We start from the raw sequence: 21,144 nt of genomic DNA, 5'->3' as shown, positions 1-21,144 counted from the left end.
CTTTGCAATCAACGAACACTGTCTGTCGTCTTTGTTCCAGAGTAATGTGTGTGTGTGTGTGTGTGTGTATATATATATATATATATATATATATGTGTATACCAGAAACCTGGTTACGGCAGGATGAATATGTTAGTTTAAATGAGTCAACACCCCCGAGTCACACTAACTGTCAGAATGCTCGTAGCACGGGCCGTGGCGGAGGATTAGCAGCAATCTTCCATTCCAGCTTATTAATTAATCAAAAACCTAGACAGAACTTTAATTCATTTGAAAGCTTGTCTCTTAGTCTTTTCCATCCAAATTGGAAGTCCCAAAAACCAGTTCTATTTGTTATTATCTATCGTCCACCTGGTCGTTACTGTGAGTTTCTCTGTGAATTTTCAGACCTTCTGTCTGACTTAGTGCTTAGCTCAGATAAGATACTTATAGTGGGCGATTTTAACATCCACACAGATGCTGAGAATGACAGCCTCAACACTGCATTTAATCTATTATTAGACTCTATTGGCTTTGCTCAAAAAGTAAATGAGTCCACCCACCACTTTAATCATATCTTAGATCTTGTTTTGACTTATGGTATGGAAATAGAAGACTTAACAGTATTCCCTGAAAACTCCCTTCTGTCTGATCATTTCTTAATAACATTTACATTTACTCTGATGGACTACCCTGCAGTGGGGAATAAGTTTCATTACACTAGAAGTCTTTCAGAAAGCGCTGTAACTAGGTTTAAGGATATGATTCCTTCTTTATGTTCTCTATTGTCATATACCAACACAGAGCAGAGTAGCTACCTAAACTCTGTAAGAGAGTTAGAGTATCTCGTCAATAGTTTTACATCCTCATTGAAGACAACTTTGGATGCTGTAGCTCCTCTGAAAAAGAGAGCTTTAAATCAGAAGTGTCTGACTCCGTGGTATAACTCACAAACTCGTAGCTTAAAGCAGATAACCCGTAAGTTGGAGAGGAAATGGCGTCTCACTAATTTAGAAGATCTTCACTTAGCCTGGAAAAAGAGTTTGTTGCTCTATAAAAAAAGCCCTCCGTAAAGCTAGGACATCTTTCTACTCATCACTAATTGAAGAAAATAAGAACAACCTCAGGTTTCTTTTCAGCACTGTAGCCAGGCTGACAAAGAGTCAGAGCTCTATTGAGCTGAGTATTCCATTAACTTTAACTAGTAATGACTTCATGACTTTCTTTGCTAACAAAATTTTGACTATTAGAGAAAAAATTACTCATAACCATCCCAAAGATGTATCGTTATCTTTGGCTGCTTTCAGTGATGCCGGTATTTGGTTAGACTCTTTCTCTCCGATTGTTCTGTCTGAGTTATTTTCATTAGTTACTTCATCCAAACCATCAACATGTTTATTAGACCCCATTCCTGCCAGGCTGCTTAAGGAAGTCCTACCATTATTTAATGCTTCAATCTTAAATATGATCAACTTATCTTTGTTAGTTGGCTATGTACCACAGGCTTTTAAGGTGGCAGTAATTAAACCATTACTTAAAAAGCCATCACTTGACCCAGCTAATTATAGGCCAATCTCCAACCTTCCTTTTCTCTCAAAGATTCTTGAGAGGGTAGTTGTAAAACAGCTAACTGATCACCTGCAGAGGAATGGTCTATTTGAAGAGGTTCAGTCAGGTTTTAGAATTCATCATAGTACAGAAACAGCATTAGTGAAGGTTACAAATGATCTTCTTATGGCTTCGGACAGTGGACTTATCTCTGTGCTTGTTCTGTTGGACCTCAGTGCTGCTTTTGATACTGTTGACCATAAAATTTTATTACAGAGATTAGAGCATGTCATAGGTATTAAAGGCACTGCGCTGCGGTGGTTTGAATCATATTTGTCTAATAGATTACAGTTTGTTCATGTAAATGGGGAATCTTCTTCACAGACTAAAGTTAATTATGGAGTTCCACAAGGTTCTGTGCTAGGACCAATTTTATTCACTTTATACATGCTTCCCTTAGGCAGTATTATTAGACGGTATTGCTTAAATTTTCATTGTTACGCAGATGATACCCAGCTTTATCTATCCATGAAGCCAGAGGACACACACCAATTAGCTAAACTGCAGGATTGTCTTACAGACATAAAGACATGGATGACCTCTAATTTCCTGCTTTTAAACTCAGATAAAACTGAAGTTATTGTACTTGGCCCCACAAATCTTAGAAGCATGGTGTCTAACCAGATCTTTACTCTGGATGGCATTTCCCTGACCTCTAGTAATACTGTGAGAAATCTTGGAGTCATTTTTGATCAGGATATGTCATTCAAAGCGCATATTAAACAAATATGTAGGACTGCCTTTTTGCATTTACGCAATATCTCTAAAATCAGAAAGGTCTTGTCTCAGAGTGATGCTGAAAAACTAATTCATGCATTTATTTCCTCTAGGCTGGACTATTGTAATTCTTTATTATCAGGTTGTCCTAAAAGTTCCCTAAAAAGCCTTCAGTTAATTCAAAATGCTGCAGCTAGAGTACTGACGGGGACTAGCAGGAGAGAGCATATCTCACCCGTGTTGGCCTCTCTTCATTGGCTTCCTGTTAATTCTAGAATAGAATTTAAAATTCTTCTTCTTACTTATAAGGTTTTGAATAATCAGGTCCCATCTTATCTTAGGGACCTCGTAGTACCATATCACCCTAATAGAGCGCTTCGCTCTCAGACTGCAGGCTTACTTGTAGTTCCTAGGGTTTGTAAGAGTAGAATGGGAGGCAGAGCCTTCAGCTTTCAGGCTCCTCTCCTGTGGAACCAGCTCCCAATTCAGATCAGGGAGACAGATACCCTCTCTACTTTTAAGATTAGGCTTAAAACTTTCCTTTTCGCTAAGGCTTATAGTTAGGGCTGGATCGGGTGACCCTGGACTATCCCTTGGTTATGCTGCTTTAGACGTAGACTGTGGGGGGGTTCCCATGATGCACTGTTTCTTTCTCTTTTTGCTCTGTATGCATCACTCCGCATTTAATCATTAGTGATCGATCTCTGCCCCCCTCCACAGCATGTCTTTTTCCTGGTTCTTTCCCTCAGCCCCAACCAGTCTCAGCAGAAGACTGCCCCTCCCTGAGCCTGGTTCTGCTGGAGGTTTCTTCCTGTTAAAAGGGAGTTTTTCCTTCCCACTGTTGCCAAGTGCTTGCTCACAGGGGGTCGTTTTGACCGTTGGGGTTTTTCATAATTATTGTATGGCCTTGCCTTACAATATAAAGCGCCTTGGGGCAACTGTTTGTTGTGATTTGGCGCTATATAAAAAAAAAGTTGATTGATTGATTGAATTATAGGCCAATCTCCAACCTTCCTTTTCTCTCAAAGATTCTTGAGAGGGTAGTTGTAAAACAGCTAACTGATCACCTGCAGAGGAATGGTCTATTTGAAGAGTTTGTCAGGTTTTAGAATTCATCATAGTACAGAAACAGCATTAGTGAAGGTTACAAATGATCTTCTTATGGCTTCGGACAGTGGACTTATCTCTGTGCTTGTTCTGTTGGACCTCATTGCTGCTTTTGATACTGTTGACCATAAAATTTTATTACAGAGATTAGAGCATGTCATAGGTATTAAAGGCACTGCGCTGCAGTGGTTTGAATCATATTTGTCTAATAGATTACAGTTTGTTCATGTAAATGGGGAATCTTCTTCACAGACTAAAGTTAATTATGGAGTTCCACAAGGTTCTGTGCTAGGACCAATTTTATTCACTTTATACATGCTTCCCTTAGGCAGTATTATTAGACGGTATTGCTTAAATTTTCATTGTTACGCAGATGATACCCAGCTTTATCTATCCATGAAGCCAGAGGATACACACCAATTAGCTAAACTGCAGGATTGTCTTACAGACATAAAGACATGGATGGCCTCTAATTTCCTGCTTTTAAACTCAAATAAAACTGAAGTTATTGTACTTGGCCCCACAAATCTTAGAAGCATGGTGTCTAACCAGATCGTTACTCTGGATGGCATTTCCCTGATCTCTAGTAATACTGTGAGAAATCTTGGAGTCATTTTTGATCAGGATATGTCATTCAAAGCGCATATTAAACAAATATGTAGGACTGCCTTTTTGCATTTACGCAATATCTCTAAAATCAGAAAGGTCTTGTCTCAGAGTGATGCTGAAAAACTAATTCATGCATTTATTTCCTCTAGGCTGGACTATTGTAATTCATTATTATCAGGTTGTCCTAAAAGTTCCCTAAAAAGCCTTCAGTTGGTTCAGAATGCTGCAGCTAGAGTACTGACGGGGACTAGCAGGAGAGAGCATATCTCACCCGTGTTGGCCTCTCTTCATTGGCTTCCTGTTAATTCTAGAATAGAATTTAAAATTCTTCTTCTTACTTATAAGGTTTTGAATAATCAGGTCCCATCTTATCTTAGGGACCTCGTAGTACCATATTACCCCATTAGAGCGCTTCGCTCTCAGACTGCGGGCTTACTTGTGGTTCCTAGGGTTTGTAAGAGTAGAATGGGAGGCAGAGCCTTCAGCTTTCAGGCTCCTCTCCTGTGGAACCAGCTCCCAATTCAGATCAGGGAGACAGATACCCTCTCTACTTTTAAGATTAGGCTTAAAACTTTCCTTTTCGCTAAGGCTTATAGTTAGGGCTGGATCGGGTGACCCTGGACCATCCCTTGGTTATGCTGCTTTAGACGTAGATTGTGGGGGGGTTCCCATGATGCACTGTTTCTTTCTCTTTTTGCTCCGTATGCATCACTCTGCATTTAATCATTAGTGATCGATCTCTGCCCCCCTTCATGGCATGTCTTTTTCCTGGTTTTTTCCCTCAGCCCCAACCAGTCTCAGCAGAAGACTGCCCCTCCCTGAGCCTGGTTCTGCTGGAGGTTTCTTCCTGTTAAAAGGGAGTTTTTCCTCCCCACTGTGGCCAAGTGCTTGCTCATAGGGGGTCGTTTTGACCGTTGGGGTTTTTCATGGTTGTTGTATGGCCTTGCCTTACAATGTGGAGTGCCTTGGGGCAACTGTTTGTTGTGATTTGGCGCTATATAAGAAAAAAGTTGATTGATTGATTGATTGATATATATATAGTGTCTGAAATTCAGTTTGCCTTTATTAAATTCCACGCATCTTAAATGTAGCAGACACAGATTGTCTGGAATTTTGTTTTGACAAGTTTTCACGGTCTCTACTGCCATCTACTGGCCAGTAGTGTTCAGTGTTCATGGCAGTATGAGCGTCTGGATGCCAGTAGATGGCAGTGTTCTGTTTATTTTGACCCCGGTTATATCAGATGGTTTTCAAAATAACAACTTGACTTTTTGGCATTGTTTTTTATTTTCACAAATAAAAAAATGCATATTTTACAAAAGCACATTCATATGTAAACACCACCACACACACCGCACATTAATGTCTTGGTTTTTACATAGAATGAATGAGTCAACCAGTCAGTGTTAGCGGAGGCACATTTTACCCATAATCCCTTTGGCATCTGTCTGTGTTTGTTACAAAACTTCAGAATTAGTGCATTATTTAAAATGAAAAGATATTTTATATCTTAACTTTGTAAAATTACAGAAATGACATTAATGGAGTTATTCTATCGGTATTAATTTTATTTATAAATCAAATCCGTAAGTCAGCACTGCTTTATTTTCCAAGACCTCCGCCTCACGGCGACACTGCCATTGAGTAGAGAGTTTAGCTTTGCTGCTCCTCTCAGCTGCTTCACTGCTGTAAGCTATGTAGTAAACAGGATCCTCCAGCAGTGGGCAGGACACACAAAGACAGAAGTGCTGACTCATTGTTTGGGTCTGTGGTCGCCTTTGATGCTACCAGAAGCGGTCGTGGTGTTAAAACTCAAAATCAGCTTGTTAGTAGTTGCAAATGTACTGGAGACAATACTGGAAGTTATCAGTTAGCTGTAGCTTCCGATAAATTTTTGGTTGGCTGTGCCCACCACTGGGCAAAAATAACTTAAGGAAAATTCTTATGTTCTATTGAAAAGGACATGTTCACAAGCTTGTTGCCATAGCATCTGATACCAATACGCATGTATTGGATTGACTGTACATAAGGGAAGGAGAATCAAAAGAAAATATCATCAGATCATACAAGCATTCATGTGGTAATTCATGCAATTGGGTTAGCAAGCAGCTCAGCTCAGTGAAGATAGATGTTACGGGCATGCTGAGACCCTGATTCATGCCTTTGTCTCTTCCAGATTAGACTACTGCATGGTTCTGTTTTTTGGTTTACTGCAGTCCAGCGTTAGGGGTCTCCAGTTGGTTCAAAATACTGCTGCCAGACTTTTGACAGGAAGCAGAAAGTTTGACCGCATTACACCCATTTTGGCGTCTCTTCACTGGCTTCCTGTTTCCTGTGAGATCAGAGTTTAAGTTTCTGTGATGTTTATGTTAAACTTCTTAAATTAAACGTGAAAATATTCTCTGTATGCACATGCTGATTGCTTAATTTCAGCTGCATTGTGGTGTTGCACAGAGGCAAAATTATGAAATTTGTGTGTGTGTGTGTGCGTGTTGTTTTCCTAAGGATGGATGTGTGGGTTGTCTTGTCTCACCAGTAGGGGTCAGCAGACTGCAGGTTACTTCAGTGGTTGTATCTTTCCTTCCTGCCTGTTTCCAACTCTGAGCACACATAGGGTGAGTAATGTTTTCTGTTCTAGTTAATGATCTTAATTGTGGCTGGTTGTTACTTTGTGTGTTTTGACAATCTGTAACATGGTGAATGTTTATGTCTTCATTGATGCTTTTCTCCTTAGTAGTGGCTAGCGAGTTGTATGTGCCTATGGGGTGAACATTTTCCATTCTGTTCCTTTGTCAGTGTATTAGAGAAGTTGAGACCAGCAACAGCATCTTCATTACACAAAGCAACACAATGCAGGAATGCTGCTGTGCCTTCTTCATGTGACAGCATACAATGAGACAGTAAGTCCAGACTTAAGACACACTTATTTTCCTTTTCATATGGCTAGCATACTGGCATGCTTTTAATTCATTTTATTAGGAAACAGAGCGTACCGCGGGTGCACCTCCACCCAGAGATGGGTGTGGTATTTGTGCTGGAGACCCTTCTGTCCTGTGCACCAACAGCATTTCCAGTTTTGTGAATTGTTCTGTAATTTGTGTCTGTATCATGGCCCAAGCAGAGGGTCACCTCTTTGAGTCTGGTCTGCTTGAGGTTTCTTCCTCAGAGGGAGTTTTTCCTTATCACTGCTGCTCTGGGGGTTAGTAAGGTTAGACCTTAGTTGTGTGAAGCGCCTTGAAGCAACTCTGTTGTGATTTGGCGCTATATAAATGAAAATAAGTGGGGGGGAAAAATGAAAATGCAACAAAAACAGAGTCCTTAAATACAGTAAGTCCATCTTGGATCTCTAATATATAATGTCCAGCACCAGTAGGCTGCAGGTCAGGACCTCTGGTCAGTCGTGGAACAGACGTGGCATCCCGAGGTCAGTCCGGTGCCTTGGTGGTGCTGGGCCACGATCAGTCAGTGTTGTTGTCAATGCCTCAGACAGAGAGAAAAAGAGCAGAATCAGTCGGCCGTTAAATCTGCACCTAAGGTATGAGTTCACCAGCCGTGAATCTACAGGGAAAGTCATCTTTGATCTGAAGGTCGACTGTCGGCCGAACCCCCCTTTCCAGCACCCTAGAGTAGACTTTACCGGGGAGGCTGAGTAGCGTGATGCCCAGAGGGCACTCCAGTCTGATGCAGGAGTCCAGCTTCATGCTAACCACAGAGCCTACCTGCCTGATAAGTTTGTCCAACCTGGATGTGTCCTTTTTGGATGTGCTGCCTTCCCAGCACACAACGATGTAAAAGAGGACGCTGGCAACCACGGATTGGTAGAACATCCACAGGAGTTTCCTGCAGATGGTAAATGACTGTAACCTCCTCAGGAAGTCCAGCCTGCTCTGTCCCTTCCTGTACAGATGGTTGGTGTGGGTTGTCCAGTTTTCTGTCCAGCCACAGCCCGAGGTACTTGTAGGAATCCACAGCCTCCATCTCAACTCCCTTGATCAGAACTGGTTGCAGACTTGGTCTGGACTTCCCAAAGTCAATGACCAGCTCCTTTGTCTTCAAAGTGTTGAGCTGTAGATGGTTTGTGTGGCACCAGGCAGAAAAGTTCCTCACTAGGCTCCTGTACTCTTCCTCTCTGTCATCCCTGATGAATCCAACAATGGCTGTGTTATCTGCAAACTTCTGGATGTGACACAGCTCAGAGTTGTAGAAGTCTTAGGTGTACAGGATGAGAAGAAGAGGGGCCAGCACCGTGCCCTCTGGTGCTCCGGTGCTGCTCCAGTGCTGCTGATCACAGTGTCAGATGTGGTGTCCCTCAGCCTGACATACTGCGGCCTGTTGATGAAGTAGCTGGAGATCCAAGTGACCAGGCAGGGAACCGCCCACATCCTGTTCAGTTTGTCCTGAAGCGCAAGGAGCTGGATGGTGTTGAAGGCACTGGAGAAGTCCAGGAACAGATTCCTGACTGTGCTGCTTCCCTTATCCAGGTGTGAGTGGGCTCAGTGTAGCAGGTAGAGGATGGCATCCTCCACACCAACACCTGCCCTGTATGCAAATTGCAGACTTGTGATCAGAGTATCCTTAGTTCAAACCCCCATAAGGCTGGATAATTACTAAGGCCTGCTGGGCAAGGTCCTTCATCTTCAGGATGCTCCACCCTGACATCGCTGTACGAGTGTGAATAGGTAAATGCGATTAATCATTGTCAAGTGCTTTGAGCTTTTAATTCAGATGGAAAGTGCTCTATAAATGCAGTGCATTTACCATTTTGATTACAAAAGAAATGGCTTCAGTAATACTAGTAAAACAAACAAAACATAAAGAGAAGAAACACACATTCACGTATTAGCAGCAGCATACTCAGGGATGAGATATTTCCACGGATTTGACAGTCCCGGGGGTCGATTTTGTGAAACGTCCAAATCCGTTGAGAAAATTTTAGGGGGGGGGGGGTAAGAATGCAAAAAAATATTAATGCCAGGAGTACCTTTGTTTAATAAAATTGTCGTCTGTTCAGAACACTGAGTGGTCTTTGTTTATCGCTGACGCAGCAAGTTCGATCAGTCCGTCAGTCAGCCGAACGCAGAAGTAACGCTGTGCTGATCAGTGACCAGTATGATGTACCATATTTTCCGCACCATAAGGCGCATGTAAAAGCCTTAAATTTTCACAAAAATCGGCTGTGCGCCCTATAATTCGGTGCGCCTTATGTGTGCACCGAATTCCAAAATCTGTAAAAACGACCGACGTTGTCTTTGACCGTCGGAATATCGCACCATTTCCCGCTGAAACAGGGACGTAATACGTAAAGTACGTATGCTGGCAGCATAGAGTACATACCCTGGCAGCAATAAACCAATCGGAGAACATTACATAATACGTAAAGTACGTACGCAGGTAGCGTAGCGTACGTATGATGCCAGCAATAAACCAATCAGAGAAGAGTCCGTGAGTCCGTGGTACGTACACTTACCTCCACCACTCCTCCGGTAGTTACCGTATACTACAGGTATCCTGCAAAACATTTGTTTGACCCCCAAAAATGGCGCCAGCGAAGAGACATGCTTACGAGGCACAATTCAAACTGCAGGCTATCAGTTACGCGGTTGTTCATGGGAATAGAGCAGCTGTGAGAGAATTCAAGATAAATGAATCTATGGTACGTAAGTGGAGGAAACAAGAAAATGAACTGCGCCAAGATAAAAGACCAAACGGAGTTTCCGCGGAAGCAAAGCGAGGTGGCCACAGCTAGAAGACCAACTCGAGCAATGGGTCATCGAACAAAGAACAGCCGGGAGAAGCGTCTCTACAGTCACCATTCAGCTGAAGTTAAAAACGATAGCGATGATGATAGGGAAGATGAGCGGGAACCTGGCGTGTTTGATGGCGAAATTGCTCAGCTGTTCAATTCAGACACAGAAGATGAGGACTTCGATGGATTTGTGATAGAACCATAATAAAAAATAATGTGAGTACCATATTGTTAAATACCGGTTCAAAGTTGTTAAAAAGTTCAAATAAACTCACCGTTTTGCTTCTGTGACCTTTTTTTTCTTTGTAGACTATATGTTTTAGCGTGCGCCTTTTGTAAGGGTTAAGTACCCGCTAATTGAGGGCGCGCCTTATAATCCGGTGCGCCTAGGTGGAGGTCACATCGACTAAATATAAACCTTATATGGTCTGACAGTTCAATGGACATAGAACATTGGATTATACATGTACATGTATTTGAGGATATACATGTACATGTATGTTTGTTGACAAGTGTGCCATGCTGAAAGTGGAGAATGCTGAAAATCAAGTAAGTCTAGTTATGAAAAAATATTTTGGTCACAAAAATACACATGTACAGTAGATGGTCTTAGTAAGGGTTGTCAGATCCCGCTTTTTAGATACACGGCACACGCTCACCCTCCGATGAGTGTGTTTGTGTAAAAACCAGCTCTCCGTCTCTGGGGTCCAACCTTTGTGTCTCCACGGGTATTACCCGGCAGGGCTGCACAAAGGCTGTTCAAGCTGGTGGCGAGGAGATTCGTCTAGCTGCTCACTGCCTCCATCCGGACGTCCACCCCGCTGAAGCTGATCCCGCACCCCGGTCGAATAGCCAGGCTTTTGAATTTAGTGACTCGTACAGCGAGTCCCCAGGATGTGTTATTTTCATTAAAAAAACAGACTAACCTTTTAGAGCCTTTTTGATGTTGTACACCCAATAAACTTTAACTTTTACACCTTAAGAAGCATCAATAATCCAATGTCCGAGCCTTAACACTTTAACTGCATGCTTGGAAATTTATTGCAGGTTTTGCAAGTGCCAATAACATAATCAACATAGATTATATGGTGATAATTTCACAACAGTAATTCAAGTATAATTAGAATAATGATTGGCAGAGATTTTTGTTTTTAATTCAATAATTCTGACTGATCTTACTTTGACTGGGACTGGATTGACTTCTTAACAATTTTTTCTAGGAGTGAGGGAAGGAGGTTTTTGAGGTTAGGGTCCCCAGCTCGATGAACTTGATTTCCTCTTCATCAGCTATTAATCGTTAGCTGACCACGATCCTTGTGTGATGTTGTAATCCTTCAGGAAGTTAATCCACAAAGAATTTATTCCGTCTTCAATCAACCAAAAGTTGATCTAATCCATTCTGGTATGCGGTGATGTTCCTTGAGAGAGAAATCGTTGAACATTCCCCACTCAGAGTTAAGGCCAGTGGTTACTCTCCGTTGTTCTGCTACTCTGTGACTGGACGGCTTGAGTGGGAGTTGAAATCTCTCTCAAATGATCTTTTATGGCTCCAGTCCTCTCACTCCACGATTCCAATTGCTGCTCACAAGATGGTCAAGTCTTGTGATCTCCTCGTAGCAGGGGAGTAGTGGCAACAGCACCTCTCCCTGGAAGAATAACCCCGTTTTCTGGTGTTTCACAGTTTATATATGTGCTTGACTCTTGTCGTCCTCAGATGATCTTGGTTACCATGGGGACGCTGTTGACTCAAAACCTCCTCCCTTCTCCTTCTACTTTACTGGAAATCCCCGCAGCCCCTACCAGTAACTTATTTCTCAAGTTCCTCTTTTCTGTTAACACTTCAGCTTTTCTGAGAATTCATTCTTTTAAACCATTTCTTTAGAATCACATCAATCATATTCAATCATTTCATTACAACTCTCTTTCACATAAAAACAATTCATATGATCATATACAAACATTTTCATTCCTTATTAATTTAATTTTTACCAACATTTTAATCATTTGATCAGTTGTTTAACATCAGCTTTTCTTGCCCACTTGCAACATCTTCTTCACTTCCTCTTTTTCTCTGACTCTGCACTCTTTATGAAAAACAACTCATATTGTTGTGTGGGCCGCTGAAGAGGAGGTACTGCTGGCCCACCACCACCAGAGGGCGCCCTGCCTGGAGTGCGGGCTCCAGGCACCAGAGGGCGCCGCCGCCTCATGGGAGCAGCCAAGGTGACAGCTGTCACCCATCACCTGAGACAGCTGACAGCAATCATCAGTGGGGTATATCAGCAGGACGGCATCTCCACCTCATTGCCGAGATATCGTTTCTACCTGAGAGGTAACGTATCAAAGCTGACGGAGTGTATCCTTTTGGATTCGTGCTTAGTTTGGGGATTACTGTTCCAATGAGAGGTGGAGGTAACTTCCCTGCTGTTCGGAGTTCTGGGTGCAAACGCGCCCCCATTTAACTGTTCTTTGTTCCTCGCCAGCAGTACCAGGTCCGACACGCGGAGGCAGTGGCCACCTGGGAGTTCGGGACTTGGCGGCTCCAGTATTCCCGGGGTCCTGTGGCGGAGGAAGCTGTGTGGTTCCGGTCTTACCTTGGAGAGGTGTCTCCTATCTTCGAGCCTGCCCACACAACACTTTTGTGAATTGACTGTTGTCCATTTCCGTGATTGGTTGTATTCGTTGTGCACATTCACAACAGTAAAGCATTGTTATTTTGACTTACTCCATTGTCTGTTCATTTGCGCCCCCTGTTGTGGGTCCATGTTCCTACACTTTCACAACACATATAATCATTCATTTCACTTATTTGTAAAATACTTTTTCTAATCAACTCTTAATTTTAACACATTAATACTTCATTTGATCATACTTGTCATGTTAGAATCATTCTGAGACATATTCCTTCGTCTTCACCACCGAGTTCATTCCGTGGGCCTCCCCATTTGCAAAAAGTCCGGTATGACCTCACTTACTCCTGCAAGGTACGAAACACTGTGCAGTTTAATCCAACAGCATGTATATTAATTCCATGGCACGTATTATATTCCAAGATGAAAACAAGCTGAAAGCAAGCATAACGTCATCTTTCCTGACACCCCCTTCATGACTTGAAGCTCCGCCGATCTCTCTATACCTCCATAAAAACATCCTCGTCATCGTCGACAGGATGAAGGGTGAGCACTTCTTTTTCATCCACCATTGGAGACAGAACAGGAGGAGCTGGAGTTGACCGACACTCATCCAGCACCACGTACTCCTCTCCGCCCATCTGTAGATTGCCGTCGCTATCAGAAGGCTGCTCATCCAGTAGTGGTGATTGTGATGGTAATCCCATTGGAGATGGATTTGCCTCATATTCCTGAGATGATAATCCATCAGGGAACGATGGTGCGCATGGTGAAGTGGGCTTGACGGGTGTATAACACGATGTAACTGGTGTAGATGGATGTGGTGATGTATCCTTCATTTGAGGTGAAGCTTCAGCGAGAATATCCTCAGGCTCGGGCTGTTGAAGGTGTTCGTCCAGGAACACCTGCGTGAGGACCTCCAAACACCATTTCATATCCTCGGTTTGCACCCCAACCTCCGCACTGCGCTGTGGAGATGAACGTGGAACTGGTGGTAATGAAGGACCAATGGCCACAATCCGGCCATCGGCAAGATGAGCTGTGGAGAATCTTATTCCCGTAGGATACATCCACATTTTGGTAAACACGGGGCAATACATATATCCCTCTGGAGACACTATAGTGTCAGCTCGTATTTGGTCAATCAAGAGAGAATGCCAGATCATGTCTGCCTCGATCTCAATTTTTAAGTATGCTTCTGTTGGTACCTGGGGCAGAAAAGAAGTATCCTTCCGTCCCACTATTCCCCGTGCCACTTGAACAGGGAAGTTGTTGCCATAACACGTCGGGCACCACAGAGTCAGTGTTATCTCCCAGAAGTAGAGCACTTGTTCCAGGGTGGCTTGACAATGAATACATCTTATATCCCCCTATAGTGTAAGAGGAAACATTAGTCTTTTAACTATTATATTGCAAGCAAGCAAAAGTGTTCATCGGGATTATTCAGATGTACGCCAGAGCCGCCTCATGATCACCGTAGGAGAGTGGGACTGTGGTGACGTTGTCATTCCCGCTGTAGCTGAAGGAGCCGTACGCAGGAAGCAAGCATCATAGGTCATAAACCATAACAGCAGGAGTAGTTGACTAACCATGGACAGCCAGTATAAAGCTGATAACATTCCCCATCCTAAAGCCCAAATTATGATAAGTCCAAGTTTGTAGAGCCAGGGTTTCCTGCGTTGTATGGCTCCAGTTAACGTAGCTATGTACGCCAATAGGGTCAAGGCCATTACAGCTTCGCACACAATGTCAGCTATCACTGCCGGGGCGTAAAAGATTGCTGTCATATCTATCACCATCCAAATTGTAATTGATGTGTACTGCCATATTCCCCAACAGTCAAACTGGAGAGTAAAGCGACCGAGGACGTGAGTGATGAATAAAGACAACCCTAAGTCACTCTGACCGTAGTGCAGATTGATGATTGCCAATCTGACACATCCATGTAGTAGCGTTACTATTCGCAGTGGTTGTCGTAAGTCCCAATGGCCGACACAGCAGTATAGCAGCCATATTAACAGTAGTGCAATAAACTCCACTCTACTCACTTTGAAAATGGTGTCATTTACGCCGCCAGTATTGTTGGACATTGTGCTCTCTTATTCTTTTTACTTATCTCCTTAAGTTTGTACGTTGTTATGTAGATGCTTCTTCTTCCTTCACTCCCCCAAGTTAGAATGAACAGGGCGTGTCTCGGCATCGGGCTTTGTAGGCTTCATCGCTCCTCCTCTAACGGAGGAGGGGCTCCATATCACTGCGTTGTGTGCTCCTCCCACACAAGCGCAGGGCGGCTGCGAAACTTCCTTTTAACAAAACATATCCAATCACTGCAGCAATAATAAGTCCTATTATGATTAACAGATAGGGCCAAAGATATCCAAACAAATGTCCAATCCAGCCAGTCACCACTTCGAGACCTTTAATGACTTTTCCGGTCTCTGCAGCGAAAGTGGTGATGATTCCTCCAGCTATTATTTGCATTCTTTCCCACCAAGAACATTCATGCCGACCCCTTCCTTTTCCACAGCTCAACCAATGTTCTGCAGGCGATTCACATGTACCATCATTGTAAATCCGATTGGGTCCCAACCATTCGTAACTGACAATTTCTCGTCTTTCGCATAGACTTTTCTTGAAGGCATATCCTTCCTCAAGCATTATCAAAGCATCACCAACAAATGGCACTATGTGGCCTAGGACCTGCTTCCTTTTCGACATTCCATGTCCCAGGACAGCCTTGGCACATCCAACGTTGGGTGGAAAAGCTCTTATCCATGCGCCAGCTCTGTCCTTCTCCCAAACTGTTTGATGGCCGTAAGTGTTATACTCGCCGTCATAGTAAGCGTCACAATATTCTTCCCAGCCAGGAACATTTCTACAATTTTGGCGGGCAAGGCTTATCGTGCATGTGGTATTACGTCTATTACAAATCATTTTCCAGGGCCGTGGCGTAACATAAGGGTTTGGTCTCCAGAGTACACTGGACCAAGTAGCTCTGTCTCTGGAGTAGACCGTGGCGATGTATTGATATTTAACCCAATAATTATTACTTTGATCCAAACAGGGGAATACCCAATCTTCAACTTCATATTTCTCCATTCCCCACCAGGTGACGTCCTTACTACGTCTAACTCCTTCCTGCCATGCTTGAAGGGTCCCCTTAATGCTTGGAATCTGTAACAACTGTGTACAGTTATATACCCATCTTAGCCAATTCCCTGTCTTAATTTGGTCTATGGGACATCGGGGGGATTTACCAAAACCTTCAGCCAAATTATTATGGTATTCTGTCTCATGTAAGCTTCCATAGATTTTATTCGCCACGCATTGATCAATTTTGCTAAAATCTTCCTGAGGTACTGACCTTAGCTCATCAGGCTTTGGTAGTTTTTGCACATAGAAGTTTGCTTTATGTGGACCCCGCAAACTATGCCCAGTCCACGTGTATCCCTTTGGAAAATTCCCCTCAAAATGTGTCAGTGGAACGGTCCAGACCCACGGAAAGGTGTCGTTAAGCCATTCATCATGTTTTGCCTCCTGTTTTTTTTTTCCAAGTAATCCTGTCTATCAAATCGGTGACTGGTGCAAGCACCATATAATTTTGAAATTTACATCCAATAGGTCGAATCTATCTAATTTTGCTACTTTTTCTTTTACACAATAATCATGAATCTTCTTCCATCTATTTTTAGCCGCGTTATCAATACTCTTAACGTTTGGTTCTAATACTTGCTGGGTATCTTGTGTTGGTGATGTAGGGAGTGGTTTGGTTTTTCCCTGTGTTGGTGATATCTTTGTGGATCCCACCGATGCTGCTGATGGGATGGCGGTTAGTTTGGAATATTGTATTCCTGTTCCCATGCCGGTAGTGTTGTTCAACGGAGGGACCATTGTAGATGTAGTATCCACTTTCGGCACTTTTCTGCGGGTGTTGTCACAGGTGAGGTTATAGTTACCCCAATGTTTCCAGGTAGGCATTATCATTCTGCAAACATCATGTCTTGGTAATGCTGGAAAAACAGCTTCTTTTTCCCCAATATCCTGCTCGATAGCCCAGCAGTACTCTGCATCCCCATGAGCAATACCAGGCTGGCTCGCCAGGTTCAGGTCTTATCCAAGTGCAGCCTACTTCTCTTCGCTCTCTTTGTTTTAACCGTAAGATGGTTGCCACGATAATCTCTTGATCCCTCACTTGTAGGTTTTGAAGGATGTCTGCTCCGGTGGTCAGGTTGTAATTGGTGGTGACGGTTGGAAATTCCCCACTGTTGTTCAAGTATTGCAGCCACGTATTCTTTAGCATTTGCTGGGTTAGGTTCTTCATCTTTGCCCATTTCTCTGTAGAATTCTGGTCCCATATCATGTAGGTGTTTCTTGATTCAACTCCCCAACATGTCTGTTGAAAAGTTTTAGTTGTTGTATACTGGACCCTGATATGGGTTAAGGTCCAGGGCATACTACCATAGTAGTACAGGATAGCTAGAAGTACAGCAGTGGTGACTAATAATGCTGTAATTCTGGCCATCCAACTCCAACATTGGAGGCACTTTTTCTTTCGCGGCTGGCTTTGTTGCTGCTGCTTTCTTCCAACATTTTCGTAGTAGAATTCACTTGGTACTGGTGGCAGCGGCTCCATCTTTTGGGGTTGTTGCAGTAGTGGCATTTGGTTCTTTGAGGTTGCGTGGTGATCACGCTGTCTTCCCGTGGTTCTTCCATCTCGGAGATAGATGATCTTAGGTGCTGTTGTTTGTCTCGTGCTCCCAACAGAGACGCTTGATGCTCGTTGCTGAAGAAGGGCGACTAACAAGGGAGATGGCCATGGGAGTCTAATATCTAGTCCTCGCCACGCCCATTTCCAAGTGACGACTGTCACCTCCTTCATTTCAGGCGGTGGTCCCTGGGGTGTGTAGAAACACTGTGAAGATGCAGGATTCAATTCTCTACGTAGGTGCAAGATATCCTCATAGGCGTCCCAATATGCTGTTCCACTGTAGACATACTGCGCCATCACAGAGTACAGAGGAGTTGATCTCCGAAATAGTCCTCTTCCCGACTTTATGCTAAGTCGTATCAGTATAGCCCTTGGGGGTTGCCAAAGCCCAACTAGTACTCTGGTTCGCCATCCACTTCTAATAGGTGGGAGACGTCCGCCTTTCTCGATGTCAAGGTACTGTACTGTCGTGCATATTGGCAAAGTTTGGTTCTCAATCAAACAGAAAGTTGAACGTGCCTCTTGTAGTTGAAGTCTTAAACGTAGACTATTTACATTATTTTCATCCAGTTTGAAGGTCCGCAGCATGATTCAGAGTGAGTTATCACTCCGCCATCGGTCTCCTTCTCTTTCTGCCAAGATGCACCACCATAGGGAATAGTCGTTGTCTCTTAAAGAGATGACTGTAGATGGGAGATGGGTGCTTAAGTTCTGAATCCATTCCTTTCCACGCCCACTTCCACATCGTAACAATTATTCTGTCAGGTTTAGGGAGGGGTCCCTCAGGGATCCTCTGTACCTGATGTGGGGGTACATAGTTCCATAGATCTTGCCAATGCTGCCAAAACTCTTTTCTAGAATACCTGGTCTGTGATAAGGCTAGATAAAGGGGAACTATAGGCTTCTCTTCTTGATCCTCAGGCTCAATTTGAAGCTGAATTTTTCTTGCTTGACAACAGTTCCAGACTCCTCTTTTGTACAGGTAGAAGAAGTCTTGATTTACAAAAATTGTTGGTATGGTTGGGGGTAGGCAGCTCACACAGGCCTGAGGTTGATCGATAACTCTCAAATTTAATGTCTGGTTATCTAAAACGTGATATCTTGGGTCTTGCAGTCGTCTGTACATTTGACGTCGCATGTTGGGGCTCGTCCAGATCAAGCACTGGTTAAGGTATATTTCAACATAGACTCCTTGGAGTGGCTCAACGTAATTAATCCCCCATCTCAATGTGAATCTCAGGCCGTTGAGTTGTAGGTAAACCACATTTAATATCCAAGGGTAGGTGTCTGGACATCTTGGAACCGATTGGGGTATTCTTCGGCGTGCTATTATGTACCAACGCCGCAGACTTTCCTCGCTCAGCACTCATTCAGCAAGTAATTTTTGTCCTGTTGTCTCTGTTAAGTCGGCATCTCTTTTATATTCGTAATTTCAGACATAATATCCATTAGATGCTAGTTCCCAGTCTTCTTCCTCAAAATCTTTTTCTGGCCAATTTAAGTATAGTTTCTCAGCACCAAGGCCACATTGTATATAGGGTCCAAGTCTTCCTCGATTATTAATAATGGGTACTCTATTTACATCTGGTCCTTGTGACATTTTGCAAACAGCCGCTTCTTTTTACTTCTTCCTTATCCCGCGGAAAATGGAGGGAAACATCCAGCGTCTCTGTGCCTTTCCTGATTTTTCCTCACCTTGAGTCGGTTGGTGTAACGACTGCTGCTGTTCCTCCAGGAGGTCAACATGTGCCCCGACAGAGTAAACCCCCACATAGGGAATCAACACCTTAATTATTTGGTCCGGCCTACTAGGAGTGTCTGCTCTGCTAGCCACTACCCCCATAGATTGTATCCTCCTCTTTCTCACCCATTCTTCAGGTGTCACGCGGTACTCGGCTGACTTCTTCTTGATTTTGCTGCTTTATTTCCCCAGGCGTCTAGTCCAGTGGTAAAATAATACATGAGGGTTTCTCTGCCCCCTTTTTCTTGTGGCACCTCTTCTGCATCTTCCAGTAGAACTTCTGGATTTTTTAGAACTTCTTCTATCAATTTGGCCCAAGTTGTCAATTCCCAAGGGCCGATCCATCCTTCTTCTTGGGCTTTTTGCTGTTGATCATCGGTCAGTCCTCCCATCATGTCTGTATATCCGGGTCGCTCCGGATCTCTATACACTCTGAACACTAGTGGAATGTGCACTGTGTCTATTGGAGGGTCATAAGTTTGCCCATACTCTGGACCATGGGACCAACTTTGATGTATAGCTTCATGCAACAAAGACGGCTTTCGCTCACCACCTCCTGCAGCTTGGTCACTTCCTCCTGCTCTAGTTGTTTCTAACATCAAATAGACACTTGGTACCGTTGGACTCACGTCACCGCTGCCTTGATTCCCTTCTGCTTGATAAAGTGCAACTGTTGCTGCAGGATTAGCCCAACAGGCTTCATCGGTGTGAAAGGTCCTCAGGGGGTCCAAAAACCTTCTCACTTGCCATCCTTCTGCTCTTGCCACATGCAGTAGTCTTCCCATATGAGTTCTTGCTTTACACACCAGGCAATACTCGATCGCATGTCCATTCCAATAGCATGAACACACCTGCATATCCACATTGTCTCCACGTATGTCCCACTGGGTGTAAAAGACCATTCTTGGCAACTGGGTTAGTCGGCATAACCCACATACAAGTGCATCCAAAACCTTCACCGGTTTGTGAAGTATTTGCTTGAACTCATGTCTTGCCCCACTTGGAATTGGGGTTTTTCTAACCCCAGGTCCCGACCATTGGACCGTCAGCGGTACTTCTTCGCGGCAAATCACACAGTGATTCTCAACTTTTTTCCACTGTAATATCTCCTTTTCACAAGATAAAAATCCTTTCTTTGCATGATATGGTATCCTCAGGGCTCTGCCTGCCCAGAGGTCATTTCTTGTTCTTCTTAAGGCAACAACCCCATTGACAGTGGCCATTCTGATGAAGGGTGGAAGATCTTGGGTGTTTTTGGCCATGTTTAGCTCCTGGTTTCGTCTAGTTAGGAGTTGGCTTCAGCTGCTCTACTCCTTGGATTCCCTTCTTCTTCAATTTTACTGTGTTGCTGTCCAGTATGTATCTGTGGTCTCATACTTAGGTTTAACAGCAGTGTTGGTCAGGTGATCTCGAGCTCTCACCCACACCTTCTGCCCAACCTTAAATGGGATCTTTGGTTCTGGTTCTCCATCCTTTTTAGTCTGACTCCGCCCCACTTCCGGTGTCGAAAATGGGCGTTGGTTCAGTTCTTGCGAAGGGGTGGGCCTGCGGGCACGGTGGCGGTCATTCAGGGCCTGTCCAATTTCCAGGGCCTTAGTACTCCATTCCCTCTGTTAGCATTTTTCCAATCCAGTTTTTCACCAGTCCAATAGCCCTTTCCACAACTCCATTTGCTTGTGGGGTGTATGGGGGCGAGTAAATTCTCATTACTCCATTTTTCTGGCACCACTGGTCGACCTGAGCATTACGGAAATGTCTCATTGTCCATTCTCAGCTCCCTAGGTATCCCCAGATTTGTACACACTTGATCCAACATGCTGATCACACTGCTGCCGTTGGCTTTTCTCACAGGCCTTAACAGTCACATAGCCCGACATAGAGTCCAAAAGCACCAACAGATAGTTTTCTCCTTTCTTATCGGTCACCCCCATGGGCCCGGCAACATCCATGCATACTGATCCCCATGGAACAGTACTCTTTATGGTGAAACCATCCACCCTTTGTCCTCGTTGTCCTGCATTGTATCAACCACATACTTCACAGTCTTTGAGGACTCGGCAGACTTGGTTTCTCGGAATCCAAAGCTGCAGCTTCTCCAGCTCCTTCCGTGTGGGAATGGTGCCTGCATGGCCAAGCGCTTCATGTACGGCCAGCACCACTTCTTTCACGGACTCTTTTGGAACTACCCTTCCCTTGGGTGTCTGTTCGCACTTCTCGATCCCGACAACAACGACTTTTCTCAGCTGCACATAGCGGTCCACTTCTTCGTTCATGCTCCAATGTGCTCCTTCTTTTACAT

At 43.9% G+C, this 21,144-nt stretch overlaps 1 protein-coding gene across 1 annotated transcript in view; it reads left to right on the top strand.

The window, feature by feature from the left end:
• Window positions 1-6,524: 6,524 nt before the first annotated feature.
• LOC117504536 (gastrula zinc finger protein XlCGF57.1-like) overlaps window positions 6,525-21,144 on the top strand; it is a gene marked incomplete at its 3' end in the record, with an annotated part of 52,336 nt that continues 37,716 nt past the window's right edge. The window contains exons 1-3 of the mRNA XM_034163986.1: window positions 6,525-6,635; window positions 6,817-6,920; window positions 16,337-16,341. The remainder of the gene's footprint in view (window positions 6,636-6,816; window positions 6,921-16,336; window positions 16,342-21,144) is intronic.

Source organism: Thalassophryne amazonica, chromosome 2 (genome assembly GCF_902500255.1).
Source record: "Thalassophryne amazonica chromosome 2, fThaAma1.1, whole genome shotgun sequence".
Lineage (NCBI taxonomy): Eukaryota > Metazoa > Chordata > Actinopteri > Batrachoidiformes > Batrachoididae > Thalassophryne > Thalassophryne amazonica.
The sequence above is the reverse complement of the archived record's forward strand: the minus strand, read 5'-3'. Positions and strand labels throughout refer to the sequence as shown.